Here is a 23889-nt window from a genome sequence, read left to right on the forward strand (position 1 = left end):
CAACAATTTTCAGTCTCTCTCCAGTCTCTCAGAGTCTTTCAGCGTCTCTGAGAGCGTCTCTCACAGTCTCTCAGTTATTGCCTACGTGTTTTTATGGATCTCTCACAGTCTCTGTATGAGAGACTCGAACGATAAAATTGTTAATTCAGAGATTCGAGTCTTTCACAAAGACACCGAATGAATAAAACTGAAAAATTGAGAGACTCGAGTCTCTCGTAGAAAGACTGGGATCTCTGAAATGTTGAGCTTAGAAAATTTTAACCATGTCTATCGAGACACCACTTATTGAGAGATTCGAGTTCGTTCAGAGATTCGAGTCTCTCGTTCAGAGATTCGAGTCTCTCGTTTAGAGACTGGATACGAAATGAGGATCTCTCCATGAGCCACTGGAGTCTCTCGTTCAGAGACGCTGAACAGTTGTTTGACAGTCTCTCGACAGTCTCACTCAACGGCGCCAGAGTGACTCGATGAGAGACGGAGACTCGATTCTCGCTTTCAGAGACTCTGACAGACTGAACATTTTTATCTCGGGTAACCAAGGAAAATTTGATGTCTTTTAATTGACTACATTGCATCATAAGTTTTGGGATATTCCAAATTGGGTATCAGACAAGCATAAATTCCGGATTATGAAATTTTATCAAAACGTTAAAATAAATAAAAGTACTCTTTTGAAAATTCGTCAATTAAATTCGAAATTGTTGTCGAAATACTAAATTAATACAATTACAAGCAGTAGTTGGGGTTACAAGAACAAAAACTAACTCTCTATTTTTCGCTGCAGACGTAAGAAATTCTGAAAATCGCTAGGAAAAAGACAAGGCGCTAATTATATGCAAATTGTTCGGTTGTAATAAACGACCACTGCACTTTTCTGACACCTAGATAAGAAGAGAAATCGAATTACATCACTCATCGCCACTGTACGTTAAAAGAAATGAATGTTTTACCGTCGAACAAAATGCTCGGAATTTTCCAGCAGGAAATATTTGAATATGCTGAATTTCCATTTTTAGGTTACATCTCACCAATGATTTATTTTATTTATATAACCAGGGATTAAAGATCTTACTAGCTTGGACTAAATTCTAGTAACTGTTGGAACAAAATCTTACAAATTTTCACATACGAAACCACTACCCTGTTGGTATTTTTAGTACTTAAAGGATATGGCTAGACATAGGTACTTCTTCAAAATTAATTTTTGATGAAAAATACATCATTTAATTGCTTTGATAAATGAAATAACCAATTTGGACACATGTTTTGCCACAAGCAAAAGTAACTGAAGAACTAACACTCGAAACAAATACTTTAGGCAAGAATAAATTAATAGCAATGGCTCTGTACATGTTTGAAGAATTAAAGAAGAAGCAAGTGCATTACAAATTAACAAAAATATCAAACAATTTATGTATATTACAGTACAGTGTGTACCATTTTTCTTTAGTTTACGACCGTTCGTATATTTTTTGTGGAATATTAATCCTTACATTACAGTGGGCAACCATAAACTCTAATACCTATGTACCATTTCTTTCAACAAATTAGGTTTTGCTTTGTTAACTGAAAGGGACATCGAATTAATTAAATGATGTACGTATCAAAAATTACGTCGTTTAAGTAACGTATAGATTTAGTTCGAAAGGAAACTGGGAGGAAAACAAAAGCTCGATCGTGCGAGTTAATGTAACTGCAATCGGCCACTACGGGAAAACCAATATCTACTAGTTTCACTCGAAACAGGTCCTTGATCCTCTAGGATAACGAACTTGGGTTATGTGGAAAATGGAGAAACTTTTCTCTCTCGATAGCTCAAGTTACGTCAATAATATTGTTAGAGGACTGAACCACTTCATATCGAATTTATTGCGCCACTCGGTGCTAGCCACGGAACTGAGTCAATTTTTGACGATAGACTTACATCTGCGACGAGTTTTAAACTTGATGGTTTAACGTAAGATCTTTTACGGTAATGCATCGTCAAAGTAAAAAAATAATACAATTTAAATTTTAGACGATTCATTATAATAATATTTTTATGTACAGTAACATTAGTTGGAACTAAAAAAGCGATCTGTACATATTGCAAATATTCGAATTTCGTTTTCTAAAATCTATTTTATTTCTAAATCTTTACTTTCAATTTTAATTTCGAACTCTTGAGCATGCTTCATTACCTGGAACCCATATACCTGCATGTATCCTGTCTTGTAATTACTAATAATCTGGTTTCTCCCGCAATAACATTCCATTCTACTTACTTCTGAGAACTTTTACCGTCAATAGTTGTACTTTCTGTCTTTATTATAAACTACCCTTCTCCTTGTCTATCTTCAACAACTATTAACTATAAATACCCTTATTTTCGATTTCAAACGAACCGAGCGGCATGGCCTAGAGGTCTAGACCATTGCTAGCATTCGGGAGGACGCCGGTTCGATTCCTGCCTTGGTCCAAATTTTTCTGTGGTTTCCTTGGATCACATAGGCAAATGCTGAGGCAGTTATATTCCACAGATAATCTTTCATTCTCTTCTGTCTTCATTTCGTCCGTCTCATCTTTCTCACCCGAACCACCACCCACCCATTTCCACGAGTCCTGAAAGGAGGCTGAAGAGGGCCTTCCGGCCTAATCCGGAGGGACTGCCCGCCCAGCATTACTGGCTGGTGGGAATGAAACACCTAAAAGTTTTTTTTTTATTTCAAATGTTAGTTCTTCAGAGTTCTTCTAGGTCTTTTCTCCCAGTTATTTAGTAAGATTACCATATATTGTTATAATCGTTATTGTTATTATTTTGTGATTGTCTTGTTCCTGTTGTTGTGGTTAGTAAAGTTTTAAAGACCAATTCTGTGTTTTCTTTTATGTCATCGCGAGATATTTGTGTACTATCAAAAACTACCGAAAACACTACACCCTTATTGCAAAGTATACCTATTGATCACGAAGAAAAGCAGTAAATGTTTCCAGAAAGTTGTTTTTTAAAAAATGAAACAAACGGAAACATCCTTCATTTTACAAAGACAAATTGTAACCACGACAAATATTTTAAAACATTTTGTAGAAGTAGGTCTTCTCTTTCTAATGAGCCGCAAAAGATAATTACATGCAATATTGGTCGACTTATAATTGCCTCTTTAGTCAAAACGCGAGGATGGCGTGTTTGTTTACACCAGAGTAACATTTATTCGCAATGGTCAGGTATAACAGCCCACCACCAACGAAAGGAATGAAAGAACACAATTATATCTCGTTTTTTAAGATTTAGTTAATTTACTGAAAAGGAGCTTTTGTTTCTAAATACTGTTGAACAATAGACCACAATTAAAAGCTGCCGTTTCATAAGCTTAAGAATTCACTAATAAAACATTTGTCAATGTTAACGTAGACTGGGAAGATCTCTAAGGGATACCGTTTTTTTTTTGTAATCAGACCTGGAACTTTTAAATTCCCTCTCCTTCGCAATGTAAAATTCAACCTTGACGTTTATCCTTCCTGTACCTATAACGAAAAGGATCGCGTTTAAAATGTTTAAATAGAACCAGTGTAAATTAACAAAGAAATGCCGTTCTTTTCAGTTGAAATAAATTTCCGTAGGAAAAGCTCTGCAGGTTGGGCTTGAATCACAAAGTTCAGAGAGGAAATGGAGAAAGCGCTATATATTTTCCTCTTTTTTCTCTGGCGTTGGCTTTGTTATATTATTCGTCGTGGTATAGTTCATTGTAGTACGAGATAAAAAATAACAAAAACTCAGGAACAATTTTGTTCTTGAGACAAACGGAAGGAAATTAAGTATTTGTAGATTAATCTAAAGAACAGAAGAAACCAGGATAAGGTTTTGAATGACACTATTTAAGCTGTGTAAAGAAAAATGTTTTCTCAACTATTACAATTGGATGGTGATGATTTAATAGTAATTCAACAAAATTTGGCTTTGCCTAATTTCATAAAATAATTTTCTTTTACAATTTAACTTAATAAACAACATTTCTCAAAGAATGGGCGCAGATAATGATCCGAATAAAGGACCTCAAGATTCTATACACCTTTCTGCAGAAATGTTGGCTGACTTGCTAAACACAAAATTTGTCAATTACGTATTACGATTAAGCATTGATTGGTACTATTGCTAATAACGTAATTGAATGGAAGAGTAAGACACGTACTTCATTTTAATCAAAAACAGTATCGTATACATAAGTGTTTACTTAGGTAAATCTTCAAGCTTTCACATTGCTGAAACTATTGATTCGGAATAACTGGCCATAAGTACCTTCAAACGTCAAAATACCAATTAATCACAAGTTCATAACACCTGCCCATTAATTTTAATCCTTACACTGGTTTCGCCATACACTGTGTCGTAGTGGAAAGTTAGGAAATGTCAAGTTGAGTGCAAAAGATGGATGCTGTAACAACTAATACTTCATGTTGTCAATTTTCTTTTTTGGTAATTCGGCTTTTTTGATATTAGGAATTCTGAGATTGAGATACAACTGCAATATAAAACAAAAAAAGTAGTTCTATACATTAAGTTGGGTCCAGACTATAAGGTTGATCACAGTTCGTTCGCGGCCCGATCTCGATCTGGTAAAATCTTATCATATTCATATCAGACAATCTGACTCAATTTAAGATTCAGTCTTGAACCGTCAATAATAGAAGTTAGATGTATTTGGCTCATAATTAATGATAAAATAAACCTTAAAGTATTTGATATCCTGATTGCAAATCGTATAAACCTGGTTTACTTTTAAATAGTTCAATAAGCAAGTCATCTGGAAAAAATAATAATCCCTCTTAGAAAAATAATAATTTATTATATCTGTATAATTCGCAACTGCAATAAAATTCTGTTAATACTCTTATGTTACCATTTTAAAAATCAATTGTTTATGCATAAATTACCTTTCTCAAAAGTCCAATCTGGTTCAGACATCGTTAGTACCTAGAATTAACTTAAATTGTTGCAATTACTCAATAGGAATTTAATAAAATCTTTCAAATGTACATTAATTACATTTGATGCATTACCGATATATATACCGTTGTCATGACAAGTTCGATCTTGCTCAAATAAAATTTCTTCAAGCCTGATCGCGATTGGAACTTGACTGATAATATTTTACCGGACCGAGATCTGACCGCGAACGAACCGTAAACGACCTTATATTGTGGATCCAACCTTATTGTAGTATTGTGTTGATATAATTGAAACAATGTCTACAAAAGGATAACGAAACGGTCCTGGACACAGTTTACTGGTGTTAATTTAAAAAAAAAACTACCAGTTAACATTTTGTAGGGGATGTTTTAAAATGTTTGTTTGTCTAATGACCTCCCGTTTGTTAATAACGGCCTTTTCGGGCCCCTCCGGCTCGCGAATTTTAATAATAGCGTTGCTATCTGTCCTGCGGCAGTAAAATGATACCGCTTCGTTACAGCTGCGTTAAATTTTGTAGCAGATATCACTTGATGTACGCTAAATTTGCATGACTTCATCATTTTAATTCCAGACTGTCACGATTATGGAAGTTTTAATGTCGCAATTTATTCCAGTCGTACACAGATATTTGGCCGGGTTCACGGGCAGGTATTCAGCCGGTGCGAGGGACTGGAAGAAAAAAAGAATTCCGACGTCGGCATCTTGTGTAAACGAATACGTTCATTAGTTAACGAGAAAAATACAAACAACCTTATGAATGTACTGTAGGTACTAACGAATTTTTATTTTCGAAAAATAAAGTTTTTCCTGATTGAATGTATGTAGCAATTTGTGACAATTAGATACGGAAAAACTGTAAGTTGTGTCTACATACAAACTAACACGTAAAAAAAATGTAATTCTCCTTACTTTAAAAAGAAATTTTACTTTACAAGCCTGTAATAATCTGGAAAGCGTAATTATATATTTTTTCGTTAGCAACACTCCTTCATTCAGTCGTAATTGTCTGATGATGTGCCTACATGAAAGAAAAAATTCTCTTTCAATTTATTCTGTTTACTTCAGAGAAATAATTAAGAAAATTGTGCTGCTTCAAACAGGACGGGGTATTTATATTTGTGTTTATTTTTTTATATTTAACTTCTTTTGCTACGGGGAACAAACGAAGGGATAAATTCCGATAAATGGGTCGCTGCTCAGCGTTTTGGGAATCAAGAAAAGAGCAATCGATAGGGACGATCTCACATAAAAGTCCCTGCTATGTCTAATTAGTCCTTGAAGCTAACATAAATAAACAACAGTATTGAAAATGTCATTCGGGTAAATAGCTATCAACAAGTCAAAAGTAGTTCATGCAATCGATCATTAACAGTAGGTACACAGTCAAAGGCACGAGATATACCAAGTGTACTGTTCTAAAACCAGCATCGCGTGAATACCTCATCAGGAGGGCCGCCAATACGAAAATGACCTTTACAAAAGTTATTGGATTTGAAGGGGAGTATCAGATGGTGACCTTCAGTTTGGCCTTGATTGCAATAATTATATTTTCCGACTGATGTAATTAATTGCAATTAAAAGAATGACTAGGGAAATGGAATCGCAATAAAACAGTTTATTGGTGGAAGTACGTGTTTCGTGTGGAATAAACTCTGGCAAGATAACAGCAATCAATTAAAGAACAATGCTGCTGTTGGAATCGATAAAAGCTGATTCAAAATTACACGTTACATTGACCACCCAAAAGGAACATTTAACAAGAGGTTACTGACATTAACAAAATTGAGAAAGTAAAAAAAATTTGAAGCTTCCTTTGGTAAGTACTTCCGATTTTAACAATTTCGTTCTACTTAAAAGATTGATTTCTGATAGTACAAAAAACCTCATTTGATATTTGATTTGGTAAGCGAAGAAATTCGTACAAAGTTGAAGTTGTTAATTAAGATATATACTAGATTAAAACAAAAAAAAAAAGCTCTTGAGGTACATTAACTATACGCATCTTCCAGAAGAAACATTTCGTGTTTTTTATTCGGAAAACTAAGCTGGAAAGATTAAAAGATATCCTGTGGGTAACGTTGGTCTCTTGATTTATGGGTGAAATAAATATTTTTATGACTGTTTTATTACCAACGTTATATCAAAACGTTTAGCTTTTCTTGGAGTTTGTAAAAACAACGAATCGCTAACCTATAACGATAAATTCGATACAAATCTACTTCAGGACAAAATGAAGGACTCAAATCAAACGAAATAAAACCTCGTTAAGTACAAATCAGGACACGTTTTAGTAGATCACTAATCTATAACATCCATTACTTTATGATCCTTATAAAAGAGTGACAGTGAAGGTCCAAATTTATGTTTGAATGCACATTATCGAAATAGAAGTTACAAGTTTCTTTGTCGTTATCTTTTCATTTTATGCTGTGGGGGTACAAATGAAAATTTATACCTTCCTCCCCCACCGCGAAAGCTTTAAGTTGTATTTATTGAACTAGGTCGCATTTTTCAAAAGATGATGACGCCCTTTGATGATTCCAAGTATTAAAATTACCTCATGCTGGATTCTCAATTTGCCATTAGTGTAAGAAACATTTTCGCATTTAATGGATAGAATATTTAACTACTAGTAAAATGTATTTCCTTCAATGAATGAAGAATGAGAGCCAATCAAGGTAAAAATTTATTATTACCCTATACCAAACTTGGAGCAATAATAATCCTGATTAGTTCTTGTTCTTTATTTATTGCTGAACAACTTGAAGATACCCTTACCATATTTCCTTGAATTGCCCACACCTATTTAAAATTAAACTGCCGCTTGTTTTTAGAGTGCCACAATCACGTGGAACTGTGTGTAAGGCATTATACCTACTTTAAAATTTAATAGAATGTTATAGTAGATAATGGCGATGGTTATTAGTCCTTAAGATGCTATAAGCCGAAACTAATAATGAAGTTTATCGATTAATTAGGAAGGTGGTAAGACTATCACCGCGATGTTAGCTGTCTATTATTACTAAAGGAAATTACCCCATATTAATTTACAGGTCAACTTAATCTTATCCAAAGAAACAACATCAGAATATTATCAAATTAAATGATTATACATATATTTACATTGACCATGTTTTTGAAGAATGGTCAGAGTTTCATTTAAATCCTTTTGAATCCTCTGTAAATTGTTTGATGTGTATAATATTACTTTGACCAATGTGGGATGTCCCCCTTCCCTTTATTGTTCCGTCAGGACATTTCAGGATAATTATAGGTTACATTAATACATAATTTTGATTATTAATCTTCAGATTAACGGTTACTCCCACTCTACTTTTGCTCTGGACAAAACGACTAATTGGAAAATTAATATACCAATCATATACTGCTGGATACCGTTTATGAATTCTTAAAATTTAAGACTTCTTATTCAATTTAGAATACAATGAAATCGCTGACATTTATGTGGATAAGTTCAATAGCCAAATATTTTTATTAAACTTCTACAATTAATATTCTGATTATTTATTAATTATTACCTTATTGATGCACTGTCCGCCTTTCTATAATGACCACAAATTATCAGAGGTTGTCAATCTAATAAACAGAGTTTACTGCAAATGAATTTATATGCAAATATAACGAATTTTTTAAAAGTTCAAACAATGGGTTTTTTCGAAATTAGATTTTTATGGGCTTATTTGGTCGTTATTACCGGTCACGTCTGTTCGATAACCGTTTCAGCCATAACGTTCAATGATAAATAAGAACAAAAACGATTTGAAAACATGAATTAGAGCCTCTAAATAAATTACAGCGTTTAAATTGCTCTTTGCTGCGTTGTAAATTAAATATTCTATTTGAAACATTGCAGGGATTCATTTTGCCGCGAGCTATCGTAATTTGCAATACATCACAAACCAGCAAATTAATTAGGGTTTAATTAGTGCGTTCACCACTGTTTTATTTGATTCGAGTTGGCAATTCAATGAAATACGAAGGCAACAAAAAGGATTTAGTATTAACCGATTGACGCCCGACTGTTGGAACTATGGTAAATAATTGACGACTCTTTTTTGACAAATGTTAATTGATTTTATAGGTTTGTCCAGTTTTACTTTAAACTGTCATCCTGCTAAATCAAATAGACTTTTCGTCACGGCTCCACAACTCTTATTGTTTGTTGATTACCATTTCCCGCCTTAATTACTCAACCGAAGATCATCCCGAGGGATAGCAAAATTTCTTTTCATCTCGATAAAGAAGGACAGCATTTACTGCCATTCTACGCGAAGTGTATGTTTAACCTACAAAATTAGAAACCTTGGTTTTATCCTGATGATCCTAGCCAGGACTATTTATGAAATGATTGTATTTTAGATTATCTTATTTCTTTTATATGTATTTAGCGGGTAAAACCTTGTAATTTAAAAACATATTAATTGTTCACAAAACACTTTTCAATGTTGATAACATCGCAAAGTTAAATGTAATTATCAACTTTTTTCCATAAACAACTTCAATACGATTCAAAATTGGCAATTTTTCTACTTTTTTTTATGTAACTTGTGCAGGTAGAAGGAATTTCATTTTACTACATACAAACAGAGAGTTTCGAATTTCTAGTCGATTGCGCATTCAAACTTTAGCGACAATTTCTTTCTGCAGTAGAACCTTTGTCTCTATTCGAATCAATATTTCACGAGTAGTTATTAAAGTCGAATAGCTAAAAAATTTTATGAACAAAGTTGTCTAGACTATTGAAACTTTGTCTCGTCGACACGCCTTTGACTACCTACATGCATCAACTACCATCAACTATGTTGAATATTAAAATTCGACTTCGAAAAATACAGAACTGAATGCAATATCTTTATCAGTATCGCTAGAAAAAGAAAACTGTTATTCAGGATAATAGATAGGACAAATCAAATTTCCGGATACTTATTTTGCCTAGGTCAAACTAGTCTATTCGACGAATAGGAGGATGAACCAGATTGGTCTAGCTCAAAATGGTTAGAAATGAGTAGGTATCAGTAAGAGAAATAGACATAATAAATAGACAAGATATATTTGTAGGACATCTTTTAATTAGAAGAAGAAACGGGGGTTAAAACTAGCAGATGTAGACGCATATTCGATTACTGTTAGCAAATTGGTAGAAATATAGGTTGCCCTAATTTTTGATGAAATTAGATTTGGATGATAACATGTCCGGATAACCAAGTTTATACCAATCTAAACGGCTATTCTAATATATAGAATTACAAGTAAACGGAATGTTCCCACATGGCTAAAGTATTTAATCAAATGTGTTATTTCTTAGGTAGTAATAGTTATGATTATCACACCAAGCATTGCAAGTAACAGGTCAATTGAAAAGTCCCCGGCCTAAAATAGTAAAACACATTTTTTTTGCAAAATTCGTTTTTTTTTATTCAACATAATTCCCTTCAAGGGTGATACACTGATTATAGCGATCCTCCAACTTTTAGATACCATTTTTGTAGTACGATTTGTACTTTGCTTCAAAATAGGCCTCAGTTTCGGCGATCACCTATTCATTCGACGAAAATTTTTTCCCAACGAGCATTCTTTTGAGATCTGAGAACAGGAAGTAGTCGCTGGGGGCCAGATCTGGAGAATACGGTGGATGCGGAAGCAATTCGAAGCCCAATTCATGAATTTTTGCCATCGTTTTCACTGACTTGTGAGACGGTGCATTGTCTTGGTGAAGCAGGACTTTCTTTTTCTGCAAATGCGGTCGTTTCTCAGCGATTTCGTCCTTCAAACGGTCCAATAACGCTATGTAATAGTCGCTGTTGATGGTCCTTCTTTTTTCAAGGTAGTCAATGAAAATTATTCCACGCGCATCTCAAAATACAGACGCCATAACCTTGCCAGCCGACTGTTGCGTTTTTGCACGCTTTGGAGCGGGTTCATCGTGTGCAGTCCACTCCGATGACTGTCGATTGGACTTCGGAGTGAAATGATGGAGCCATGTTTCATCCATTGTCACATATCGACGCAAAAACTCGGGTTTATTACGCGTGATCATCTTTAAACACTGCTCTGAATCATCAACTCGTCGTTGTTTTTGGTCAAAAGTGAGCTCGCGCGGCACCCACTTTGCACAGAGCTTTCTCATACCCAAATATTCGTGAATGATGTGATGTATACGTTCCGTTGATATCTGTAGAGTGTCTGCTATTTCATTCAATTTCAATTTACGGTCATTCAAAATCATTTTGTGGATTTTTTTAATGTTTTCGTCCGTAACAGCCTCTTTTGGGCGTCCACTGCGTTCACCGTCTTCGGTGCTCATTTCACCACGTCTAAACTTAGCATACCAATCCTTGATGGTTGATTTTCCTGGGGCACTGTCCAGAAATTCGTTATCAAGCCAGCTTTTTGCTTCAACTGTATTTTTTCCCTTCAAAAAGCAATATTTTATCAACACGCGAAATTCCTTTTTATCCATTTATTTCACAATAACAAAAGTTGCTTCACTAAAAATGCTATAATTCACAAACTAATGATCCGACAGCCGTCAAATTTATAGACGCGTCTTTTGAAGGTTAGAACTAACTGAAAATCATATGGATTTAGTTCTGGTGCCGCCATCTATGTGTCAGGCCGGGGACTTTTCAATTGACCCTAGTATGAAGGTTAACCTAAACAAGTAGTATCCTATAAATGTATAAGTGTAATACATCATTACATCTAAAATTATTAAACCCTCGACATTGAAAGATTCACCACATAAATTGTACTGAGTATTGTAGAAGCAGCGCCATCCTTTTACAGTTGTTTTTGTAAAATCAGTTAAACTTTCCACTGATATATCCGCTATCCCATAATTATTTCTTATCGTCGTAGTAGTATATTGTACTGGTAATAAAATCCTTATCCTAGATAAAGACTTGTAACTAAGGGTAAACCGTTGGTTCGCGTTGGTAGAACAAAGGATACAAATTGAAGCTATTACAGTATAGATACGATATCAACAAATTTACGATTTGTTTTGGGATTACAACGTAGTTTCAATTAGGGTGAGACCTTCGCTGACCAAAACTGATTTCCATACAGCTCCGAGAGTATGCACCAGTTCGATGCTTCTCGTAGCAAAGCTTCGGAAACCAATTCCGAAACAATTTTACAAATTGATATTGCTACGATTCACGGTTCGCCGAACAAGAACCTCTTTACATTTCCGAAAGTAAATGTATGAAGTTGGAAAAGAGCACGGAATTTTATACTTCTATTCTGCGTTTGCATCGAACTATTATTTTCTTCCTACACATAGTAACCAGTTCCTGACTTCTTTCACTTCTTAACAGTACGGAAACGTGCACATTATTATGCATCTTTCGTATTGAAAATATCACAAAAGGACCAGCTACAATTTTTTGAAGACCCGTCCAGTCGTATTAATCGAATAAAGTTGAAATAAAAAAAGATGGGCGATCGATTTTTAGATACGTCAGTTACCAAATTTTTGTGGCTGTACTTTAGTGGTAACTATATATACAGTAGAACTTGGTTATAACAGCATCCGCTATAATGACAACTCTGATCAAATCAAATCAATGCCAAAAGTCTGGATAACAACGACAATAAAGTCGGATATAACGTCATATTTTTTAAAGCTACAAATCCTTAAAACGGTGGTATTATTGCTCGTAGTCTCTCCCTTCAAAATGAGAAGTTATTACCCTTAATTACCTTTGCAGCATAATGAATTCCACTAAATGTAGCTTTGTACTACAGATGGCGTTTACCGCGCCAATTCTGGTATTTTATAAAACGCGCTGTAAAGACAGGCAGGTAAAAATTGGTCGGTGTTCTGTCGAAATTGTCTGCGACGCGCTGATGAGATCCAAAAAGATCGAAATCACTATCTGCGTCTGGCAGTTTCGACAGAATACTAAGCACTTCGAATTTGTCTGTTATAACACTCAGTTATTACGGCAAAATATCGTCAGTTCTTATTAGAGTGACATTATAGCCACGTTCTACTGTATTTAAATCCAGTTTTATTTACAGGGTAATCAACTAGACAAGTCTTCTTCACTTCGTTCTTATGTAAAATGGTATCGGTCAGTATTTCGTGAAAACTCAAGAAGAGAAAAGATCTCCATTTTGTACGTAATGAAATTGCACCTCAATATTTCACGTCGTTAAACTTCAGCGATGAACGACTAAGTTTAAACGAACGGAATGTGCTTTATGGCAACTTTTAACTGCGCTCATGACTGTTTTTCAATCACAAACGGTTGAAATGGCAATATACCCTTTTGTGTCGGTGGTTTTATGGTGCAATTTACACACACAAGTCCAATATTCGTTCCTCTAATGAAAATCGTAGAATGTTTTTAACGACCAAATTTTACTTCAATGTATAACCCACAGTTTGTGTTATCGTTTCAAATGATAAATCGACAAAATTATGGAATCGGAAATGGAAAAGGAACAATCAATCGCATTTCCTTTTTTACATTTGAAATTAATAAATAATCATAATTGATGTAATTTTACTCATTCCATATTAGCTCCATTAGAGTTAAACTATTTCCGCTTTCTTCTATAAATATTTTTGCTTTATGTAATGGTTGGATTATTCCAATGGTTTCCATTAATAATTCCAAAGAAATTTATTCCACGTCATTAAAGCTAGTTACATAAATCGTCGTATAATTTCTGCGGTCAATTATTTATGATCTTCCGATTCATTAGATCCAACATTCAATTTTGGGTTCTCTGAACTCCATATTAGTTATTTTACTCGTTTTGAATTCGGCAAAAATTACGGTATCAAATGATTTATAGTTAAAAACAAACAAAGAACTAAGTGACGTGTATTCTAATGAATAATTTGTAATTTAGGGTCGACATTCTAGTATACGAAAATACATACATGAGGGAAACACCCAATATCCAAAAGTTTTGCGGTAATAATATACAGGAATTTTTACTGAATTTTAAATCCTAAAAACTACTTTAAATACGCTTGTAAGTAAAATTGTTTTTCTGAGCGTGAAGTTTCTGAAACAGAATACTTAATATCTTTGGGAAAAACTCTAAATCTGCTTTCTGACTAGATTTAGATTTTAGATTTACTGAGAAGAATATTGAATATAAACAAAAACAGTGTTCAATTTCTAATAAATATCTTTCAAGTTTAACATCTAATATATACAACTAGATTATGCAGTAACTAAAGTGATTTCCTTCTAATAAATTGACCCATGAATGCGGTTACGAGGTCTTCATTGTACGATCATTATCAGCATGTTTCAAACGCTATTTAATTGCACTTGTGAACCGGTTATCATTAAAAGGTTAATCGGCGTGAAACAGAGTTTAAACAATTCACTCAGCGAACAAAGAGGGCTGCGTCGTTGAAACCCTTTTCTATAATTTACACAAATAAACGATGATTAAAATGAAGTTGGAATTGTAAAACCCTTTCGAAGTTCTGGTCATCACAAAGAACTTTTGATGCTTCGTTTAAACGAAACGCTCGTTCTGTGGAAATATTCTTTGAATAATCCAAACTTAAAAAAGAAACAAAACGTTACTTAAATAGTAATGACTAAAAAAAATCTTCATCTTGTCGGTTTGTTTTCTAGCATCATAGACAATAATGAAAACGATAATTTTGTAATATGTTTGTAGGCGATGTTGGTAAAAATAGAAGTGTCCAGTAAGCAATACAGTGAAACAATAAATGCATAGTGAGAATAATTGGGTTAGGTACATATTGTAAGAATTGAGGTCACAGATTAAAGCGTATTGACCCATTTTCGTGATTGCTTCACAAAAAATTCAAAATATGCACTGCTGAAATCATTGCTTTTGAAATTAACTGATATGTACCTACTTCAACTAACTTTGACTACGTATTATGAACTTCATGTTCAATAGATATGAAATCGGAATATATACCGAATATTCTAACAATTTTACTCCAACTACGAAATTTGTTTACCTAAAGGTCTTCATGGAGGGTACACAACAAATTGTTTACATTAATTTGCTTGTTAATAAATATTTCTTAAACAAAAAGGAGAAGTAGGTTTTATAGATGTAGGATTAGTGAATATCAACACGGAATTATCTATACAAAAACATAAAAATATTAGGTAAAAGTTGTGATATAATTAAAAAAAAGTAGGTATGAATAGAATACTTAATTTGTTGTTCAAGTAAACAGAATATTATAAATAGTGGCATTTTTAGCAAAAACGCCGACCTTTGAGATATCAATATGTTGGTTTCTTCCAAAAATATTTAATTTAAATATCAAAATCGCATTCCATGCTACTGCCCAAGAACATAATCCTTCTTTGCAAATATATAGTTATTTATTTCAGTTAAATTATTTAAACAACAAACCAAGTCCGCAAAATTTATTTTTTTTTTTAAAGAAAACGTGCTCAAATTATGTAATTAAAACTAGTACTCAGTTGCATGTAGTTATGCCACTTAAGTAAGTGGTCCGAATTTCCTCTCTCATTTAGGTTGCTGCCTTCCTCCAAAAGCAAAAAGAAAAAGGAAAGGGTGTAGTAGTCGAGAGAGATTGTTGAACGAAGAGAACACTTGGAAGTTGGTGTTGAGTAGTCAGAGTTGCTGAGGAAAAGTAGCAGGAGCCGTCGAGGGCGTAGTGACAGCTGTACTCAAGGGTTCCCATCAAACTTAAAAATATGCAAGAAGCGCTGCACCAGCAAACTGGGTCACTGTTCGATCTCGCTGGGTGGAAATAAAACTTGTCACGAGGTTGCTCTTGTTCGCAAATTGCGAAAAGAATTCAATTACACTTTTGTTTGAAGAAATATCGACTACTGCTTTCCCTGTTAATCAGATTAGAAGCGAAAACAGAATGAATGGGTGACAAGCTTTACGAGACGACATTCTGTTTGTCAGCAGAAACATGTGAGCCTCTTTCTAGAGAACTAGAGCACATAATAGCACTTAGAAGGAAATATTCAAATGCTAATGCTACAATTTTGCTTTATGCCTTTTGTGAAAAATGGAACTAGTTATTATCAGCCTTGGACAATGGTTTCATGGACATGAATCTAAAATCCCAATAAGATAGGTGCATACATACAGAACTACTACTAAAGAATATAAATATCAATTAAATGAAGAGGTTACTGATATCTTAGTTTTTGTTTTAATGATTTAATTGACAAACGGCAGATATCATTAACAGAAATTAATATATTATAATTACCTCCACATTTGTAAAGTTCCCATGTTACAATGCGATTCTTCGATATTGCTGGCCTAGGAGTCTATGCCTATACCTATTAGCTTACAAATAATGTTCGTATATTCTAGATACTAGTTATGAACTAATGAGTAAGTCAGTTTAGGAGTTTATTTTGAATTAGTCTGTTGTTTGCTGAAAGTCTTTCGTCATGGACATTTTTGGTACTTTTTTATAGACAGATACGCCTTTAGTGGTACGAGGGACTGAAGTTTTCCGTAAAATACAGATGCGTGCTGGCTAAATGCTGGCCCATTAAAATTTATTCTACTGCATCCGAAACGATTTAATGCCGTAAATATACTCATAAATGTGGTAATGAGGTCGCGTTTGTACGTGCAAAACAGTATCAGCAAGGCCCAAATGCTATTTTATTAGAATACTAAATCAACTATTATTAAATGGGTAACCGCCATGCTACGATATTTGATCGACGCACTGGCATTACTCGAGTAATTAGGTTGCATAAATCACATTCTACAGAGGTTTTGACTCCGCATAAATGGGTGCAAGGCAACGAAGAAGTTAATTATTAATTTCTGGAACCGCATTGTGTACTAGGTGCAAGAGCAGAACGCAGTAAACTCGCTTCTATTAATGCCTGGAAAGCAGTACTGTTAGAAATTTCAATTAGAAATTTCGCATCCGATTAATGGTTCTCTCTGTAGACCTAATGAACTATGTGAGGTTCCTTTGTAAGCTTTAAATATAACTGAAACTGGTTCTCGCATTAACTAACTCGCAATTTCTATTACACTCCACATTACAGTAACAAACAAAATTCTTTATCCATTGTTAGGTAAACACATTGTTTGTTGCCTTCACCTATGTTGTGACTTATTGATGTTGAGCAACCGAACGAAGTTACGTACATCATCATCATCGTCGTCATAAGGTAGTCAGTCCTAAGGCTGCTTGGACACGTACCTCCACTTTTTATATCCTGAGTTAGTCTTCGCATTTCCCTAAAACTAGAATATCCCACGTCCCCATTTTTGTGAACACTACACGATGACATAAATCTAATCGGAAATTAACTGGTCAGTCGCAAAATTTGGTCTAATAATGTACTTAGTTTTATAATAAAACCTTTTTTTTTAGATTTTTGAGAAAAAGGGTCATACTTATGTAGTTGTTACGTTTAAATTTTTACAATTGGAAGTATTTAGTTATTATTTCTCTATTCTTTATAAACAAAATTTCTTTATCATTATACTAACTAAATGTATCAATTTTATAGTCTTTGAAAAAGCCCACAAAAATTGGGGAAAACGTTAGATGTTGTACCATTGAAAACCAAAATATACCTATATCACCTGATCTAGTTCAGATTATTGTCACGTTTAATGTTTAGTGTTTATAAAATTATAAAAAGGGGTTGAAACACATCCTATGTTTATATTTACTGTAGATAATCTTATGTTTATGAATTAATGTTCTGATTTAATGTGAAAACGCCTAACAGAATTAGTCACGACCAATAGATTTTTCTCAAGTTCAAAAATGGAGACCACTCATAAAGCAGAAGGAGGCATACGTTATTTGCATATAAAGTGTACGGAAAAATCTTAACTCGTTTTCCATCGGGCATTAACATATTGAAAGGGTATGAATAAATAGAAAATTCATGACGCATACAACCGACACCTATACACATCCAACTATATACATAGACGTAAAGGGAGGCGATATTTTCCCCGTCAATGCCGTTCAATTTATTTTAAGAAAGAACCAAAGAACGACGTGTGGAGAAAATTACGTCCCCGCGAAATGCCCTCGGCGGCACATCGCCGCGATATCATAAGCGTTCGGCATTGGACGCATAAAAGGGGAAGCCTAAAGCCTAAAGTAAAATATTTTAAATTTCTACCACGAATATCTGGTCACGCTTTCTGATCACGTACTGTCATATTCCCATAGCGTTTTTTTCTTTCTTTGAATACACACCTCGTCGAAATTATGTCGAAAACGACGTGACACACACATGGGGTGCGTGTTCCAAATGAAGATAAGACAAGTATTAACTTCATATAATATACCTATCTAACGATAAGAAGAGGCAGAAATCCATTTAGGACTAGTATGCCCTGGAAGCATTTTTTTTTTACATTTTACCATCAGAGGACGTTTGCCAGGTATTTACGTTTACTTTAATAACTTATTTGCCACTATTCAAATCATTGTGTTCATCATGAATATAACAACAGTGTACACATTAGGTAGTTAATTTGACGACTGTGTACAATTCTAATGTAATTGTAATTGTATTCACCCAAAAATGTATGTCGGGTTTACTTGGTACTCAGACTTTAATAAAGCACTAAAAGTCAGAGACTGAGGATGACAGTTTTCAGATTTTGGGTTTCAGTGGTCTAGGTATTTATTTCACACACATAACTCCATTTCATTTTCATGTATTACATGGAGTTTTATAACTATCTTTATCTAATTTTCGTATAATTTTGACAAAATTTAATTACTAGTTCTAAATACGTAGATTAAGCATAATAATTCATTAATTTCTTACCGTTTTAAACCGAGGAGAAGTAATCACCTGAAACAAAAAAAAGAAACTATAAAATTGAAAAAATATAAAAACGATAAAAATAATTCTAATAAGTATCAATTAAGACGAAATGTAAGTACTATCGGTCTGAAAAGCAGAGTATAATTAAAATTTTTATTTGCAGTATAATTCGAGTATTTTATGCAAGGTTCTTTGTCCAATCGCGTCGACAAAGAGAAACAGAATCTGTCAATAAAGTCCCTTGGTAAATCTCGGCATCCTTGAAACGTCCTTATGACTTTCCGATAAAGATTTTTCCGCATAAAAGTATGGAATATACGACTGACTTTAAGGTTTGAGTGAACGAACAGCAGAAAGAATTTAGTGTCCCTCTGTTGAGATTTCATATTTTCCAGTCATAAATGTCGGCTATGCCGATGATTTACTTCAAACCGAATTCGTCGAGCTAGTAAATTTAACGATAAGTTTCCAAGTTCGTTTGAACAAGGTGTATCACGCTATCGCTATCACTAAAATGTTTTCGTCAAAGCACAATTCTCTCAATTGCAATAAACATTCTACTATTATTATTAGAGGTGTGAATTAAGAAAACAGAGTAAATTTAAACTTATACTTTTAATCAATAATTTCATTAAAAAATTACAATCTGACTAAATATGTTTTTTAATTCCTTCTCCTCTATACTTGTACGTACATGTTTTTTTGTGCAAGTTCCTTGTTAATAGAATTCCTTCATCTGGAAACATTGACGGTATGCATGGTTAACATACATATATAGCTGATAAACAAACGAGCGCAAGCGGGCGGTCGGTTCCACAAAAGAGGAGAGTATACAAAACCATTAATCACACTGCGGTATCTATAAATTTTCTCTAAGAAGCAATACATTGACTAAAGACGAATTAAAAGCAACGATGAATCTTTGCGTTGTTACTCCTCCTACAAGTGCAATGTACAATTGCTAGATACGTAGTGTTACGGACTCGGGTTGTTCTCGATAGGGGTAACTGATCGTTTCAGAAAAACATGTTTAATTTTTGAGGCCAAAGGTGGTGTTTCATACCGTAGTTGTTATCCTTAAATTTTTAAACATGGATGCAGTGGACAGTGGACCCCCGATAATCCAGCCCCTGGCTAATCCGGCACCCCGTGCAATCCGACATGGTCTATTATTTATTATGTATTGAATATTTTTTTGACAATCTTCGCAAATGCATGATTGAACAAATTATAACTTGTACGCACCACCACTATTGTGCTCGACGCGTAGAGTATTGTTTTGATTCTGATTGCTTAGTTTGAATTTGAGTACATGTGATGAAGATAGCGGTGCGGTCTAGCGTGGGTTCAGTGTTTATTCATTGTGTATTACGTATTCGTACCTAGTAATGTCGTAAAAAGCTCAGAAGCGAAAGCACAAAACACTGACAATTAAAGAAAAATGTGATATTTTAGACCGCCTAAATCGTAAGTCTTAGGCAGTACTCTATAATCCGACAAATTCGCTAATCCGTCACTGCCCTGCAAAACTGTTTGTCGGATTACCGGGGGTCCACTGTATGTTAAAAATGGAATTGGAAAGTAGAGAAGATAAAGAAAACTAGCTATAAATAAAAATAAATCTGAAAATAGATGCTACATTGAGGAAGAATTAGTGCCTGGATGATGGAAATTGAATTTATTTTCAGAAATATCCAGTCATTTTAAGAAGAAAATTTCTTTCGGAGAAATTTTCGTATAACATGAACGTCTGTTCATTTTGATAAATTAAGTTCGCTTAGGTGTAAAGGAACATCTAAAATCGGAGCGAAAGGTGGGAGTCATGCGGACACTATAAGTAATTTTCTGTTAAAGTAGACCGTCGTCGTTATTTAGAAAGCCATTTCATGGCAGAATAAGCAAAACGCGTGCGAGGAGTTGGCACCAACGGGGAGACGATGTTGTAATTCCACGTGTTACTCGGACGGTCGGGTCGATTCAAAGATGACCCTTGATATGGTCCCACAGGGCTCAGAACGAAAGCTAGCAAGCAAGCATACCAGTGATATTAACTTTCAAAAATAATGAAATGAGAACGCAAACCACTAGACGTATGCCACATGTAATAGTCGCCACGTACGCTGTGTACATACACACACATATGCATGTCCGTATTGTATACATAGGTACGTAGATAATTGCGTTCCAAGCTCAAGCAAATACTGGCCGGCGTCGTCATTAAAGCCGACCTTGCGGAAAAAAAAACGTAATGCGATACGGGACCATCTCATCTCAGTTTTAAGGGTAGACAGTTTAAATTGCTTTTCCTTTTAATCCAAAAATGTATACCATTAAAGTTCATTTTCAAAATATTACTCATATCTTCTCGTAATTAAAACATTTACAAGATCGGATAACTTTTCATTAGGGTTAAACGAAAATAACATTATCCAGCATACGTAGATACAGTTGCAAAATGAAAATTGCTATTAACAACCGCAAACATACAGCAAACAGAATAGTCCAAATGGTAATTCTAATAACTGACCTCTAGCTTCAAATTTTGTTTCGTCCCGCAAAGTTTTGGCCTATCATTTTTTAATAATGAGAGAAAAATAATAAAGGAAAGTAATATTCATTTAGAGTTACATACCAAAGTAAAATTAATTGAATTAGATTGCTGAACTGACGCTCTATTTCTATAATGTTACTAACCTCAAGATTGAGCTTTTAGTAGTTACTGTTGACTATTACTATCTTGTAACTATTTCCTGAATTTCACAACGTACAGCTAGTACAAAGAGTATTCCACCTAGTATCTGCCTAAAAAGTATTACAGTTGTTTTGATGTCAGCGCCAATACCAAACGAGAATTGATGAATGCACTTTAGTCTGTAACACTGAAACTCACTCCAAATTAATGCCTGAAACACCAATCGAGTAAGTATTAATGTAGGTATTTATTCTGGTATTAAGTGCCTTGAATGGTGTAAAAGCATGTGACCATGGAAGAAACTAGGTTCTATTAATGTTGATTCGAATGTCAAATTTTCCCATTAACCGAAACTGATTGGCGCTATACGTAGTGTTTTAGAGTCGACGCATCGCGATATCGCTCGGGTAATTAATATTCATTGTTTGGGAGTTCAAGAAGCCTGATGAAGGCTCGACTGTTGGCTTGCTAATCCTACTGCAGTAGTTAATCAAGGCCACCCGGGACTAGTCCCTGCCGTCACCCCGTCGTTGCCGAAGCGGAGGCAGAACAGCAATTTTATCCGATCGTTTTATTGAACCACTCACGCCAAGGCAACTCTACGGGACGTGTGATTGTTTACCAATACAATGGAACATCGGAAAACTCGTTTGCTGGCTATGTTTTTCCCGTTGCATCGTCAGTTCTAAAGAAATTGAGTAAATAGAGAGATTTTTTCCTGTTGATCAACTGAACGAACACCGTGATTTTGACCGAAACTCAATGCGCGAAGGTAAGCACTATTCCGACAAATAAAAGACAAGTAATTGTCAGAAGAACCTTGGATAAAAATGAGTGAAATTATTGATCCAGAAGGTAAAATATACGAAATTAGGTTAATCGGTTACATGAAAAACGTCAGCTTCGCAATGGCAACCTCTTTAGTGTTGCATCTTCTTCCTCCGGGAGATATGTACCGACCATTGCCTTTAATTCATTCTTCATAATACCTTTTCCGTTTCGCATCAGACATATTCTCTTTTGACTGAGAAGGATGCCCAAAATCATTCAAGATACGTTCCTTCACATTGACTATTTCTTAAAACTATTTTCATGTTTGTCTATGACCATAAGTGTGTAAATATATATAAACCATTATCTTCAAAACCTCCGTATCGAAAAATATCTAAAATAGTACGCAAATAAAGAGTTCTGTCTGATTTTGTTTATTTAAAATATTGCTAATTTAAACAAAGAACAAGGTGTATGCTTGGAGCACGGCGATGTACGGGTGCGAAACTTGGACAGTGGGCGCAGCGAAAAAGAAAAGATTAGAAGTGTTCGAAATGTGGTGTTACAGGCGAATGATGAGGATACTGTGGACAGTGAAGGTTAGAAATGAAGAGGTATTAGAAAGAGTAAGAGAACAGAGGACTCTATGGAGTCAATAAGAAATAGACGAGATAGGTTAGTAGAACATCTTCTCAGGCATGAAGGTCTAGTCAGAGACATAGTAGTGGCAGAAACAGACGTTATGAGGGGTAGAAGTAGACCTAGAGTAGATTACTGTTCGCAAATAGTTAATGATATGGGTTGTTCTAGTTTTAGGGAAATGCGAAGATTAGCTCTGGATAGGAAAGAGTGAAGGTACGTGTCCAACCAATCTTAGGACTGACGACCTTAATATGACCAAACAAAAAAAAAATAAAAAGGGAGAAGTAACGAATTTACCGCTTTTGACTCAGAATAGGCAACGACATTTATTGTAATTTTCTATACGTATCCGTTGTATATTATAAAATGCCCGAGAATGCTCATAAAGTTTACATTTATTCTGTCTAATACTTAAGGATTTTAGGAAGGGAAAGAAATCTTCAGAACCTTAAGTAAATGCCTCCTTTCGCACAAATAACTGTTTTTGCGGACGGGTTAATCCGACAAAGAAGTATAGAGGCATGCGATAAAACCAACCAGTTTTGCTTGACCAGGGGTGTATATTTATAACAGCGGCGGCACGTCAAATTAAGGGTAGTTTTTTCATGTTTTACTGTTTAACAATTTAATTGTGTTATAAAATTATTATAACCGTTATCAATTTGTTGAGTTTACGGGTCTCAAGTAACTGTAACCTAATTGAATTTGTCAATGTGGTAAGAAACGGTACACGGGATAGTGATTTTACCGGTGTTAGTTTTATTTTTCCTCGGGTACCGGTGTCATTATCCGGTACCCGGCCGGATCCTAAAAACAGTGGCAGATCTACCGGGCACCGGATCCAAACCAGGTAACTGACCCATTTCTAGCAAATACTCAAATTAAAAATATGTAATGAATCGAAAAAAAATACAAGTAAATATGATTGACTGACAGATAGACAGACAAACGTGTGACACAGAATCCTTAAAAGAATGAATCAAACCAAAAATAATTTTTATACAGGGTAACACATCTGAGTATTGTAGACCCAGAGA

The 23889-nt window shown here is 34.5% G+C and overlaps 1 protein-coding gene and 1 long non-coding RNA gene across 4 annotated transcripts in view; one reads left to right on the top strand and one right to left on the bottom strand.

Moving 5' to 3' along the window:
* LOC112904814 overlaps nt 1–23889 on the bottom strand; it is a 353641-nt gene that overhangs the window by 135692 nt on the left and 194060 nt on the right. For all 3 annotated transcript variants that reach the window (XR_003231383.1, XR_003231384.1, XR_003231385.1), the window contains one exon: nt 18748–18774. This is a non-coding gene — a long non-coding RNA (uncharacterized LOC112904814). The remainder of the gene's footprint in view (nt 1–18747; nt 18775–23889) is intronic.
* LOC108737011 (neuroligin-3-like) overlaps nt 1–23889 on the top strand; it is a 241664-nt gene that overhangs the window by 22547 nt on the left and 195228 nt on the right. The window lies entirely within an intron of this gene.

This window comes from Agrilus planipennis, unplaced genomic scaffold (genome assembly GCF_000699045.2).
Source record: "Agrilus planipennis isolate EAB-ADULT unplaced genomic scaffold, Apla_2.0 scaffold98, whole genome shotgun sequence".
Classification (NCBI taxonomy): domain Eukaryota; kingdom Metazoa; phylum Arthropoda; class Insecta; order Coleoptera; family Buprestidae; genus Agrilus; species Agrilus planipennis.